At 40.0% G+C, this 14,859-nt stretch overlaps 1 protein-coding gene across 1 annotated transcript in view; it reads right to left on the bottom strand.

The window, feature by feature from the left end:
- The window catches only part of LOC108497236 (rap1 GTPase-activating protein 1-like), a 46,462-nt gene extending 46,131 nt beyond the window's left edge, over positions 1 to 331 (bottom strand). The window contains exon 1 of the mRNA XM_017814693.1: positions 213 to 331. The gene's annotated coding sequence lies outside the window, so the exon portion shown is untranslated. The remainder of the gene's footprint in view (positions 1 to 212) is intronic.
- Positions 332 to 14,859: the final 14,528 nt, after the last annotated feature.

Raw genomic sequence — 14,859 nt, 5'->3', positions numbered from 1 at the left:
TAATGTCTTATAAAAGCACACAAACACTTTCCCTGCTGAGGCTGAAACTACCCCAAAGTCCATCCATTACACAACGCCATGCAAGCAACAGAGAAGATATGGATCAACCCTCCCCCAGCTATCTTTGCTCCCATTCCTTCTAGATGTAAAATATTTTAATTGGCATTGCAGGCAAGATGAGAATAAAAGCAGCTAAGCTGTTCATCCCCTACCTGAGCAAGGATCTCTCATCCCCAGCTGGTGAGCAGATGGAGACAGGGAACCCAGCTGCTTTCCTTTCCTTGCACTATCAATTATTCACGTAGGTTGCAGTGTCCTCCCTCTCCCTCCCTCCCTCCCTTTCTCTTCCGCTGCCCCCACCTGCGGCTGAATGGAGGCTGAGCAGGTCGGTGCTGTCATACTTGAAACTAGAGATCATTGCCGATTGAACAGTCAGCCTGCCGAGCAGCTGTGCTCTTAAGCAGGGAAGATTGGCCCTAGCAGAAGGGGACAGACAGGAGGCAGCTCCAGAGGTGGAGCACGGACAGCTCTGTACTTCAACATCCTGCTCCCTGCACTTCTAATCCCAGACCTGTGGGGATCACCTTTAAAAATGAGAGAGGGGGTGTTTTTTCCACAGAAAAGTACATTTTTCTAGTCCTCTCAAGTATAATGGCAGTTATTTGGTGACAGTGAGCTGGGTCATCAGGATTCATGTGTATAGATCAGAGTAGGAAGGGAAAGTAGAGGACTGGAAAAATCTGAAACCTGCTTACGTAGTACTGATTTAGTATCATAGCAAAGGAACTAAAAGAGTATAATCTGAGGTGACAGGATGACATGGTACTTTCTGCAAATGCTTTTGGTAATCATAGTCATGAGACTGACCTGTGAGTTGGCATGATTGTTCAGTCACAATTTTTGTAGATTATTAAAGAATTCTTACGTGGTACCAGCCTTAGGCAAAGGTAAAATGAGTTCTGGCAGACTTAGGCCAAGGCTTTTAAAGCATTTTGCCTCTGTAGAGGGCTACTACCTACAACTGGGTGAGCGCTTTAGATCTGCCTCACAGCAAAATTAGGTTCAATTCCCAGGCCAAATTAGCTGCTCTGTTTTGCACTGGAGTAATTCAGCCTGATGCTGGTCCCATAGGTCTGCTGGGGGACCTTCCTGCTAGGTCAACTCAAACATCACAGTAATTTCTTCTGTTAAATCTTCCCATGACCACAGATGTGGCAGAGGCACCACAGAGACAGGAAAAAAACCAAAAAACCCAATATACTATGGTGCTCAAACAGAAGGTCATCATGGCTTTTCTGCCCTATTTAACTTTTCCCGTCTTTTGAAAAAAAATCTGCAGGAATTTTACCAGAAGTAACAAAGAGTTTCCTGAAATTACATTAAAAAATAAAGTGTCTAATAGAAATTGTTGGTATTACAACCACAATTGTGAGTAAGAAAACCAGCAATTCTTTTTAAGAGGGCACTGTGATTGTTTTTAATTATCTTGTTTTCAAAACTTCATGGATCAGTCTTTGTCAAGCATTTCTCCACAGTTATGAAGGCTGGAAACTCTTTGTTTTAAATAAAGAAAAAGTTAGCACCTTTTTGTTTTTACTTGAGCATGGGAACCATCAAGTACTATAGATGGAAAACCAACAAATTTTCCATGGATTTAGTTTGTGCAGCTGTTTCAGGTCTAGGAACTTCGATTGAATCCACTGGAGCATTTACGAGACCCTTCTCTTGTGCTGAATCTTCGATGGCGTTCACTTTGCAAGCTTTCCCTCCTTTGGACCATTTATGGGAAATCTTTTTTCCTGGTTGACCATTTTAATTAATTTGTTAGGAACCTCTTCTCTGACATAACAGAAAAAAATTCTCTTTGAGGTAATTATCAAAGATATATCAAAGAGATAATTATCAAATTATCAGAATATAATTTTAAGGAAATTATCAAATCAATAAATTATCTTTGAGACCTTGATACCCTAATTTTAGTAGAATATAACTATTCCAAAGGTTACTAAGGGATAATGGTACACAGATAGACTGTCTAAAATATGGTTTTTTTTCCAGAAAAGTAGACTAAGAACAAAGCATGGTAAAACTCAATAAAAGTAAAAAGATCAGCATTGTAAATATTAGAACAGCAGTCATGTTTGGCTTTCCAGTAAACAAAAAATATCAATACCTGTGCATCTACCTGCAGATATAGGAGCATATATTTTTGATTTTTTTTCTGAATATTAGACTCATACTGGACTAATTGTGTGACTATTTTGGTATCTTACAATTTGAAATTAGTATTATTCATAACCTGATCAATGCAATTATAACATCCTGCCATTTATACCTGACTGAGTCTTCACATATGTCTGTAGAGACTCTAAAAGATACTGTTTCCGTATAAGTACTAACACTTCACATTTCCTTGAGACCTTTATTTGAAGATCTCACAATACATTACTGATATTCGTTCCCATGCTTACCAGTATTCTACATAAGGATAAAGTGGCACAGAGACACTAACCCTCACTGTCATACAGGGTCAGCAAAAGGAGATAGAGCTCTCAGTCCATCAGTGCAGTTGTATAAACAGCTTGAGATGCCTGCATACCACACTGACACAGGGATAGTCCCACTCGGATCAGCCAGTGGGATCCGCGCAACATCCTGAATGCTAGTGTTGATGCGATGAAGGGGACTGGGATAAGTGGTCAGGGATGGAAATGGGATATGGCAGGACTACTTTTTTTTGCAAGCAGCAGAATTTTAAACTGGCCCTTGGAAGTGCATCATCATTCTCTCAGCAGAGCCCTTGAATAACAACTTAGTTTATTTTCAAGCTTTGAGCAAAGCTGCCTGCTAGTGGAACTTAATGATGTGAGAAGTATTAATTTATTTGCCTGTCATTACTGTACAAATCGGGGGATATTTTGACAGTATAACTCTGGATATTTGTTAACAGAAAAAATTCATATGGAAGGAAATTATGGGATTACTTGCTAATTTCAGACGTGACTGGAATGCCCAGCATTTAGAAAAGAGGAAGCAGCTCCTCCACAGAAGTTCTCACTATGGACACAGCAGAAAAACAAGAGATAACATTCAGGTTCCATCAAGGAAAATTTCAGCTATATCTAAGGAAAAACTGGTTCTTCCTATGAGGGTAGTTCAGTGCTGAAAAGTGCCGAGAGAGGCTGAGTAATATCATTCTTGGAGATCTTCAGAAGATGTATGGACAAGGCCCTGAGGAACCTGTTCTAGCTTTGAAGTTGTCTGTTTTGTGCATGGTAGTTTACCTAAATGAGACCTTTCTCTACTAATTTATTCTATGATTTTATTCACTGCATGTTAGAAAATCCATGTCATGAAATGTTCAAAAGTTCAAAGTTCATAATTTCAGTACAATATGTAAGAGTTTCAAGTTCTGCAATGTATCAGATCATAATCAAGTTGAAATTTTTCACCAATGGTTTCCACCCAGAAATCAAGTGCTCTAATCATTCAGCAGGTAAAAATTTTCTTGGCATATGTGAAAGTATTTGGAAAATCAGAGAGTTTGTAGCATCCAACACGTCTTGCCCTGGAAGTATATCAGAGCTGCTCAATGAGAGGATAACTCAGGGAGATGGAAAACATGAGATGTGAGGACAACTCTACAAGAGGAAGGCACTGTAACAAGCCTATAGTTTGCAAATAGTAGTGCAGTATCTATATAATAAGAACACCTAAGAGAAAGGTGTTTCTAGGCTCTACGGCACAATTAACTTCATAATTGCCTTTAACTAATAATTTTAACAAAGGAAAACTTTTTTTACACCCTCTCTCAGCCCAGTCCCTCAAAAGCAGTGACACATGGATATACAAAGCCAGTTCATGTCCGTGAATTACATGTGAAATCAAGGCAGAGAAGTGAAAGGATTGCCAAGGTCATGATAAAACAGATGGGCAGGTTGTTAGACTGGTGAGAGGCTGAAGAGCATATGGGTGAACATATGGGCCTTGCCTGGGTTGGATCAACAGGTTTAACAATTTGCAGTAATGAAATGGTATTCAAATAAGGGTAATAATAGCTGCCTAATCCAAACAGAAGGACAGGGAGCACAGGCAAAGTTTTTTTGCTATGTGTATACCCACAAGTTTCCAAATGGTGCTTGCTGCTAGAAAGACACACGGACTGGGGAGGAATGGAGGTCAGACTGGGATGTAATGCAGGTGAAGACAACAGAGGAACGCCTGGATGGAAAGACAATCAGACAAGTAAGTTCCTTTTGCAGAATTAGGGATAAAGTTGCTCTCAATTTCTCTCTGTCCAGATAATCTGAACCAGCTGGGATTATTCTCCGGAAACATCTTCTGCAACCGTGAAGGGCAGAGAAGGAGTTAAAGCAGCCCTCAGCTCAAAGGGTGGCAGGAACGGCTCCTGTCAGACCAACCCAAGCTGGGGAATCCCCGGGGACAGGAGACTCAGGCCCCCCTCCACTGGCAGCAGCCCCCTCTTCTGGGAAATGAGAACGATGCGGCGGCCCCTTTAATAATGGGAGCCGGTGCTGATTAGTGTGGACGGCACGATCCACTGCGGAGCGGGACCGGGACCGGGACGCCCACAAATAGGCTGCCGTGATCGGAGCGTGTAGGTGAGACCCGACAGAGCTTACACCCCTGGCTCGCTTGTAAATACAGGCGGGGTGGGGGCAGAGGAGTCGTGCCGATAATTTCTTGGACCTGGTTAACACCTGAAATATTATGAAATGGTGTACTTCGGTGAAACATTTGTACTTCGGTGAAACATTTGTACTTCGGTGAAACATTTGTACTTCAGTGTAACGTTTCCGTTTATTTTTTTTAATTGAAAGAGGATGCGAGATGATAGCTCGGGAAAAATCTCAGCCCTACTTGCGAAGGTCCCCATTCTAAAAGAAAATGTTCTCAGAGACACCTGCAGTGAAGAGATTTGCTTAAAGTCACAGCCGAAGGGTTTGTAACAACTGGAATTTGATCTGAGATTACCTGAATCAGAGATCAGAGCCTCAGTTACAGGAACTGTGTCCTTGCTTCCCCTTTCCTTCTTACTGTTCGTCAATAAAAGAAAAGCCTGTGATACAATGCCTTTCTCAATCATGGAAAGAGGAGGATATTGTTACTAACAGGAATCAGGACAGTAAACAAACATGCAGACTGTTCACAATTAATTCCTCAACAGAATTTCATCAAAAAGCACCTACCAATTATTCCACAATGACAGACCACCTGGAAAGCAGTAAAGATGGTTTGTTTATGCAAAGCATTAGGAGACAAAATAATGGATCATTTATTTGTTAACCAAAACAGACACGTAGAGAATAAGGAGGGTCCAGTAGTATGTGTACAACAGCCAAGAACAGTCAACACTGACAAATACTTGGCCTATACAACGACTTAAAAAGAATCACTTCATGATATTCAGTAAGAAAGTGTCTACGACGTAGGAGCCACACACTAACCCCAAATACCCAGAAAATCTACCAGTGAAGAATGTGGGGAAAATTTTGCTTCTGTGAATGGCTAAAACCATGTCCTAATGTGTTTGCACAGTACATATCACAGTAGGATATGGTTTCACATGGCATGTGTGGGCTGTACAGTATAGATACACATATATTTATAAAATACATATATTCTGTTTATCAGCCCTGCAGTAAAAACAGAATTTATGGCTTCGAGTTTACTTATTACAAAGAAGTGCTCCCTAAACTTCTTGGAGTACTGTCAGACAACATTTCTCACAAAATAGTGTTTCCACATCAAATTTAAATGAAAAAAAATAAGGAAAAATGATTTTGTGGCCGGTTTGTTAAGCACCTCACTGGCCTGGAGAGCACTAAGAGGACAAACAGCACCACTGGAAAATCAGCCTGCATAAGGCACCTTAGTAAGAATCCAGTAAAATTCCTAGGCTGCAGGGAGCTCAACTGCTACAATTAAAAAAAAAATCCTCATAGATTGCAGTGAAATCAGCTCACTCACTTCCCTGAAATGGGGTGGGGGAGGGAATCAAAAGGGTAAGAGTGAGAAAACACATGGGTTGAGATAAAGACAGTTAATAGGTAAAGAAAAGGCTGCATACACAAGCAAATCAAAACAAGGAGTTCATTCACCACTTTGCATGGGCAAGCAGGTGTTCAGCCATTCCCAGAACAGCAGGGCTCCATCATGCATTGTGGTTACTTGGGAAAACAAACACCATCACACCGAATGTCCCTCCCTTCCTCCTTCTTTCCCCAGCTTTATATATACTAGTCATGACACCAAATGGTGTGGAATATCCCTTTGGCCGGCTGGGCTTAGCTATCTGGGCTGTGTCCACTTCCAGCTGGTGGTGTGAGGTGAGAAGCCAAAAAGGCCTTGACTCTGTGCAAGTACTGCTCAGCAATTGACTAAAACACCTCTAAATTATCAACACTGTTTCTAGCACAAATCCAACCCACAGCCTCATACAAGGTACTTTGAAGAAAATTAATTCCACCAAAACCAGTCAAAACCAGCACAGCATGAGATAAAAAGCATTCAGCCATTCTCAGGCAGCAAGTGGCCTTCTATAAATTGCAGACCTGAAATAAAGAATGCCAGCAATGTTTTGATGACACATAAAACTGAGAATAGAGAAAATCCAGCAATCTTCTAACACCAAGTAGAGCTGCACAAACTAAAATATAATGAAAGGAGGACAAGATGTTTACCTCCTTCTCAAAGAATATTAAGAATTGATAAATATATTGATATAACTGATGCAAATATATTTGTGGAATGAAAGGCAGAGCTATAATCAATAGTGGGACTTTACCAAAATCAGGAAAGTTAGATTTATTAGGCAGTAAATATTTACACTGTGTTATTTGCGCAACTAACCAGCCCATCTGGCTTGGTGTGAATGGTATGAAGAGAACTCAGAAGGGTCAACAGCTAAACCAGAGACTTTAGGAACAGCAAGGACAATCAGTTACTCTCTCATCCTGAAGACTTTTGCATAGGCATGTCAAATGTGGAGAATCAGCTAATCACAGCCTTGTTTTTTATAATATCAGTATTTCATCTATCACCCCAAAACAGTCATTTCTTTTCCCCTTGACTCATGCAATTATATACATATAGTGTTAATCTGGAGAATATCAGGTTTGATTTCCACCCTTTTCTATGTGTTCTTCAAGCTGTTCCACTTCAGTTGTCTCTTACTGACCTACCACAAAAAACTGACCTACCACAAAAACCTCTTACTATGGCAATTTGTAGCCAAAACTTCTCCATTTAGAGAGCCACAATTAATAAGAAGCCTTGATTTTGTCTTTGTTTTGTTTGGAAACATGTTTACAGTCAGATTCTACACTGCTTGTTTGACCTACCCGTTTCAACACAACTTGTAAGAAAAAATATTTAGCCTGCAAATTCATAAAATATAAAGTAAGAGCATAAAAATAATATCTGAAAATATCTCTAGAAGTGTTTTAATGAGTCATATTTTGTTCTTTATTACATTAAATAAGACATACCTTGCCTGGAAATGAACATATTTCTGCCTTCTCCAGCCCCATAATGAAGAGTGTTGATATGGTAGATACTCATGTTGCCAGTTTCATATACTTGAGGTTCAGAATTTTAAAAATTATGAGACAAGCTTAACAAAGTTCACTATAGCTGGACTGACATGGAAGGACACTTCAAGGCAGGGTTGCAAGGGGAAAGCAGCAAGCAGAAGCAAGAGATGCAGAAAGCTGTAGTCCTCGATATAATCAAACGCTTGTCAGGGATTTTGTATAAATAAAGATCAGTGCATCATTTGGCCTTTACAGTGCTCCTAAGAAACAGTAGAAATTACTTCACATCCATACATTCCTCATACTGCTCTGTAAATATCTTTTAAGAACAGCAGGGGAACATAATATTGCCAAGGAAGCAGAGGAGTCAGCTCTTATCGTGGAGATGGCCAAATGTACATCTGATAGCAGTGGCTGAAGTAGAAAATTTAGGAAGTCTTGATGATGGTCAAAGTTGTTGCTGAGTAGCTTGATAAGCAGGGGAATCTGGTATAAGCAGTACCACTATGTATCACAGACTTGGCAACTTCATCAATATTAATGGACTCTTGGAGACTTTTTCAATATTAATCTCAAGCAGGATCTCAAGCAGGTGTAGACCAGAAACTTGTGAGAGATCTGGGTGTCACATACTGCCACAAATTCAAGTGTGAGAAGTAAAGGGTCATGTAACAGTGATTCTGTTACAAAAGACTATTATCAAGTTTTTTTTTTTAATCGAGCAAGACAAAATTTGGAGGAAGAAGGGAGGAACAGAGGAGGCAGGGGACAAGAATATATAGCTCATCAGTAGTTCCAATATATTCAAAGAAGTCTCTTCAACTAGAACTATGATCTCTCATGCAATGATTGTCACTGAGAGCTTTTTAAATAGTAAACACTGTCCCCTGAATCACTCTGACATTTTTCATCAGCAAGGGATTTCACAGAACAGCTTTATGAATCAGAGGTTGCCAATAGTCAGTAAACTTGAAAACTCTTCCCAAGAAACAGAGGCACCATTTCATGGATCATCATTGGCATCAAATATGAGTTCTGTCCAACACAGATGGCCATGAACTATGACCACTCTATCCTGAAATTCTCCCTTCAATGGAAATTTTCTCATTTTCACAGAAAGACCCTTTGCAACTAGTCAGCACTTTCTCATGGAAGCAGCAGACTTGCACAGTTTTCACCATTAATAAATTCTCAAAGCCATCAGTTCAAACAGATATACAGTTAATTCCATGTATTGAGTGTCCTGATTTTCACTTGCCTACAGTGAACAAGAAAGCTATCTCTCAGCAACAGAAGCCTTGATAACACAGAGTTCCCCTTTATAAACAATAGGAGTTGCAGTAATCACCACTGCTGCCGCCTCAGGAGAAAGCAAAAGTGGTGTACTGCTTTCACAGCACTGATTCACAAAGAGTAGGCTGGACTGGCAGTGATGTGGCACAGTGCTCTTTATGATACTGTCCCTGCAGTTGATGGCTGACCTTGAAAACAGTCATTTCCCTCCACAGGAACAAACATCCAAAACATTGTCACAATGCCATGCTAGAATGTACCAGAATAACAATTCAGATGCCGTACAAACTGCAATACTATAAGGCATGACAATGGCACATACCAGAAATGCATTATGATGTGCTCTTGCTAATTTGGCAGTGTCTATTAGGAATGCAAATCCATGCCAGAACTGGACAAAACCTGTATGTATCACTAAATAAACTAGCAGCTCGCATGTTGAGGAACCAGGCCAAGATAGAAGCTACGGTCTTTTCAGCTCATGTGACTATTTGCTTTCATAAAATAGCATATTTGCTCTTTCACTGACCCCTGTGAATGCCTGTTTGCAGGGATGTAACTGAAATGTAACACTCATTTTTCCTGAGGCAGAAAAAAGAACCAGATTGAGTTTCCTCTCTCCAAGGTGTGCTGCCTTTATGCCACATAGCTGGAGCAAAGTGTAGTGAAAACTAGTGCTAAAACTAGGCTTAAACAAATGGTATTGTCTTTGAATGGAAGATATCTAATGAAGTAAAAAAAAAAAGGATCCCAGTTATACATACAGTTTTCAGGCAAAAACTATTTTTATTAAAATAGATTTTACTAATTTTTTTTTCTTTCTTTTTTTTCTTTTTTTTTTGACTAAGTTATCTCTCTCTGGCCTTCTGTACTTGAATTGTTGTTCTGTGTCTTTGTCACACTTGCTTTAGACTATGGGCACCTTAGACTGAGAATAGGCACCAAGGAGCATGTGGGATTCTGCACTGCGTTTGCTATAAAGCACAACGCTTAGAGAGGGGACCAGTACCAATAACAGCAGTGTACTCTTTTTCTCCAAAGCACAGCTCATCAATAAAATAGTCAAGTGATCTCTTTGCCTGGCAATACCTCCTCCATTCTTCCCCCCTCTATTTACTGAAAGAATCTGAAGAAAGTGCAGCTCTACACAATAGGAATGTAAAGGCACCTCATGGAGAGACACGGTGGGTCCCACCAGTGACAGCAAACGATGCCAAATTCCTGCTCAGGAATCTGCATTCTGTGACAGGAGCTTCAGCCTCTTTTACTCCTCTCACGGCTATTATGTTTTAGTCCACAATTATTTAGTATCACAGCGAGTTGGATAGCTGGTGAATTCCAACCCAAGGAGACTATATTTTAATGCTGAGTGGTAATGCCCAAATATTTCAGGTGTGGTCCCTAGCAGAACCATCTAATGCTGTTGAAAGGAAAAGGGCATCCACCTTTCTTCAACACAGGAACAGGCCATGAGGTTCTTTCTCTTCTCCTGTGGCTGTACTGGCACTTCCTGCAGGTTTTTGTGACTGTTGGTTTCCTAACACAAGAGAAAATAGTGTTTTTTTCCTTTTTACTTTTTTATGTCTTGTTAGCAATTCAGAACGTGTCAGAGAGGGTTCCAGTGTATAACAGGTTTGGCAATATAAGCAGCAAGAATATGTCACTAGGACCAGGGAGGAAGATAAGGAACAGAAGTTCTGTGGCAATTACACATTAACTTTTCTCACTGCATCTCATGTCCTTTGCCTGAAAACTTTCCTGTTTTAGAATGGTGCAATTATGTCTAGAGAAAAGAATGTTCCATCAAAAAGCAGTTCAGCATCTACAGGTTTTATTTTCTCTTATTTCCTAGTACAGTCCAGAATGATAGCAAATGATCTTACTGTGTTCTTTTAACTGTTCTCAATTGATTCCTTAATTTCATCTTGCAACTATTTTTTTCTGCTCATTTGGTCTTTCCACACTAGGTATTCCACTTAATTCTTTCACCATATTCTAGCAGTAGGATCTTAACTACTCTCATTCTTCTTCACCTTCAGTGATCACCACCAGACATCTCCTCCTCTGTCTGAACCACATTAGGAGTTCTAAATTAGCAAAAGAGGAGAGGTCACTGTAGTGTTCCATTTAGTAGCATTGCAGTCACCAGAGTGGATTCCTTCAAAGAACTGCATACTTCCAATTTACATCCCAAATACAGTAACATCTGATTTTTCATCAGTAGAAGTACCGTGGTGTGCAGAGATTCTACATAAGTGTAGAAAGTCCTCCAACAAAAAGTAAATAATTTAGACCAGGTTGGGCTCTATCATCAAACTAAATCAGATGCACAAAGTTTTACCAATGCTAATGAAACCTCACAATTTGAAAGCCGTTACTCTAAAGAGAACTCAGAATAAAAAGATGAGGAAGCTTCTTGCATTTGCTTTCTTGTGTTTTTTTTCCAGACAAAAAGCAAAACATGTGATGTAAGAGAATTTAAAAGGTTATAAGAGGAGATAAAAACCCTCCTATAGTCTTGGCAAATGCTTGTTACTTGTTCTTCTCCTGGCAGACAAGGAGGTGCTGCTTTGTTAATTTTAAATACATAGGAATTTTAGGTGTGCAGACAAGGAGGTGCTGCTTTGTTAATTTTAAATACATAGGAACTTTAGGTGTGCAGACAGCCCTGGAAACACTTCTCATCTTGAACGTGACTCCTCACTTTCAGCAAAGAGAAGTCCATTAGTTCTGCACAACATAACAAGTGTCTCTGACTTGTTCTCTGTAGATTTATGCTTTTCATTTAACCTTCAGACAGCTGAGGAATTAATAGCAGCAGTAGAAGTTCTTCTTGTAATATCAGTCCTGTGACCACATCTCAGCTACTGCAGGTAGAAGACAGCCATGCCAAAAACCCCACCACACAGTGACTACACATATGATAACTTTCAACCATTGTCCTGTAAGAACTGGAATAAGCTGGAAGACAAAAAGAGGTTGCCAGCTCCCAAGAAATGTATGAACATTCAGCTATGCAGGTCAAACAACTGGTTTTCTCAAAGTTACACACATTTTTTGAATACCCAAGCATTGGCATTTTGCTTTCTTTGGGGTTTTGCTTTCTCCTGCCTAAGACATTGTACTGACCAGAAACATATAAACCAGAGGTCATGGCTGCCCTGTGGTCTCTGTAGATACAATGCAATGATGCATTTTGCTTAGTCACAAAGGGGACTAAGCAAAACCTGGGAGACAAGAGGAGAGGTAGACAAGACAGGAAAAGTGGTTCAGTAGCACTTTGTCTCCAGTACTTGCTCAGGTTCTCAGAAATTGCTTCAGGACAAGGTTATGGGGAAGAATAGACTTAGCGATTACCAAGAGATTAATCGTGCAGTGGTATGTACGTCACAGGCCCTTGGGAATAAAGCAAGCTTCTCTGCATACCGAGCTGATAAGTGAGCTTACTGTAGGTACTAAGTTAATTAGTAGCAGTCAGGGCAGGAGGTTGAGTAGATAGTGAGATGAAACAGGGGAAAGGTGAAATGCTTCCTAGACAAGAAGATACTGGAAGATACAAAGAAAGAATTAAAAACAAAAAAGGAAATCCATGGTCTTAACTAAAGAGATCTACTGTTAAATGAAGGTCCCCACAGAATGACTGAACAACAGAACAAAAAGCTTTCCCTAAAAAAAAAAATCTCTTCTGCACATGAATGGGAGATAGTTTAGGATGGCAGTATAAATGTCCTTGTTTACTCTCCCTGACTTCAACACCTTGTTTAACAAACCCTGCATAGTGATGTCTCAGGCCTTTCCTGAGCCCCTCTGCATTTTCTGAATCTTTTCATCACCAAAGACTTCTTGACGCAGCTGTGTGATCATTTTTTTCTTTGTTATAGATCCCCACACACTGTAACCAATGACAGTCTGAACCAGACTATGGAGAGAATCAAAACAGCAGACAGATTAAAATTTCAGAAGTGTTTCGGAAATGCCAAAAGGCCTCATGTAGAACTGTGTTGCTAGAAAACATATTGCAAAGGTTAGTTCATAGTGGTTCATCCTCTTTTGTATCCTTAGACCCACAAAGCAGTCCAATCACATCCATAAACATGTTCAACTAATGCATTCACAGCTGCATTGTACAGTATTGTTTTTTTTGCATTCAGGTAAATGAATAAAAATAATTCTTAAATATTCAGCACCGTCATCCATGAACTCCATGTGTAAAATCTGCAGGAGTTACTGAACTCTGGACCTCAACAGAAATAAACTGAAATAATACAAGCAACAATTAACACAGCAAAGACACCTACAATTTCTAGCCTTTTTCATCCTGATATTTCATATCTATGTCTATTAACATTTTTTTAAATGGTGCACCAGTCAAAATTACTATACAGATTTTCAGCCAACCCAACATCTTTCTATCTATCCACAAATCAAATACACCCTTTCCAATCACCAGGGTAGTTTTCCACCAAATAATGAAGAATGTTTTCACCTTTCTGACCTTCTCTTAACTTAGCAAAAAAAAACTAGCCCCAAAGCAGTGCCTACTCCCCACAGTAGAATGCGCAGACAAGCAAAGTGCCTCAGCTCCCTCCACACAGCAAAAAGAAGCATAAGTACCTTCTACAGGTACTTACAAGGAGGATTCAACAATGATCAGATTGTTGGGGGGGTTCAACAGTAGCCAGTGAATGTACCAGAGCTGGGAGTTGCCTAAAGTCATCAGGCTGAGCTGGAAATCCCCGATCTAACTAACAGGATTTGCTGAGTACAAGATGGGTCTTAGATTCTACACCTTTCTGTGAGACTAACTCTATCAAAGAAGGAAGAATTTCCTTCTACTCCAGTAGTTTGAGCTGACCTGGTCAAATGACAGCCACTGCAGCCCTGGAAATTATCCACTCTTCCTCCCTTTTCCTCCACCACTCTAGATACACATTCCCATTGCTTCCCTTTAATGCGGAACTAGTGGTTAGATGATACTTTGGAGACTAGATTCTGCCCACTAAATTCACTCTGGAAAAATGTAAATACTTTCCCACTAGCTGAGTTGGCTGGGCTGGCTCAGAAAGAGATCGACTGAGCACTGAATCAAGGCAAGGACAAGAGGAAATGGAGGACAAGCAGGAAGAATAATTTTAATTACCTCCTCAAATCAGTCAGATATAAATCTTTTATCTCTAAGGAATGATTCTAACAACCACCAGCTACACTGGTTAGAAGGAAGTTGGTGTTAGTACCAACACGTGCAGATTCTACCATGGGTCAGTCATTATTCCTGTGAAGAGAGGCTGTGAAAACAGTTTTGTCAAATCTTCCTTAGCAGTCAAGATATTCTCAACACCAGGCAACTCTGAAATGGAAATTGTAGCTAGTTTTGCAAAATGACATGTTACACACCAGAATCCTTACTTCCTCCCCTTTATGTGGATATTAAGTCTGCCATCTTCAAGGAATTCTCTTGACAGCAAAGAATGGATAACAATTAGAATTAAAGGTCCTTTATCTGTCAGCAGTCAAAAAAGGCAATTATGAGGAGAAAATATTCAAAACATAAAAATATTGACAAGTCTAGGCTGGAAGGGCAGATTATCTGGTCTGACCCCTTATTCAAAGCTGATCCTTAGACTCAGCTGTGTCTTGAATATTTCCAGCCAAGAGGATTCCTCCAATTCTGTGGGCAAGTAATTGCATTTTGCTCTTTTCACATTAAAGACTTTTTTTTCTTATATCCACAGGCACTTACCCTTTTTCCTATTGCCTCTTGTCCTGTCACCATGTACCCTCATGAAGACTACCTCCCTCCTCTGACTACCTATTACTCTTTAGTAACTACTATAACTACTTACTACTCCGTAACCACCTACTACTATTGGAAAACTGTAAGTAGACACTCACCATCTGCCCAAGCCTTGTCTCCTCTAGGCCCTACAAATCCAGCCTCTTAAGTTGTCAAAACTCACCAACCCTCAAAGCATCTTTGTGGCAATTCACCAGACCATATCCAGTTTTTCAG

Source organism: Lepidothrix coronata, unplaced genomic scaffold, assembly GCF_001604755.1.
Source record: "Lepidothrix coronata isolate B3197 unplaced genomic scaffold, Lepidothrix_coronata-1.0 Scaffold46, whole genome shotgun sequence".
NCBI classification, from domain to species: domain Eukaryota; kingdom Metazoa; phylum Chordata; class Aves; order Passeriformes; family Pipridae; genus Lepidothrix; species Lepidothrix coronata.
Note: the sequence above shows the minus strand (reverse complement) of the source record. Positions and strands in the feature narration are given on the sequence as shown.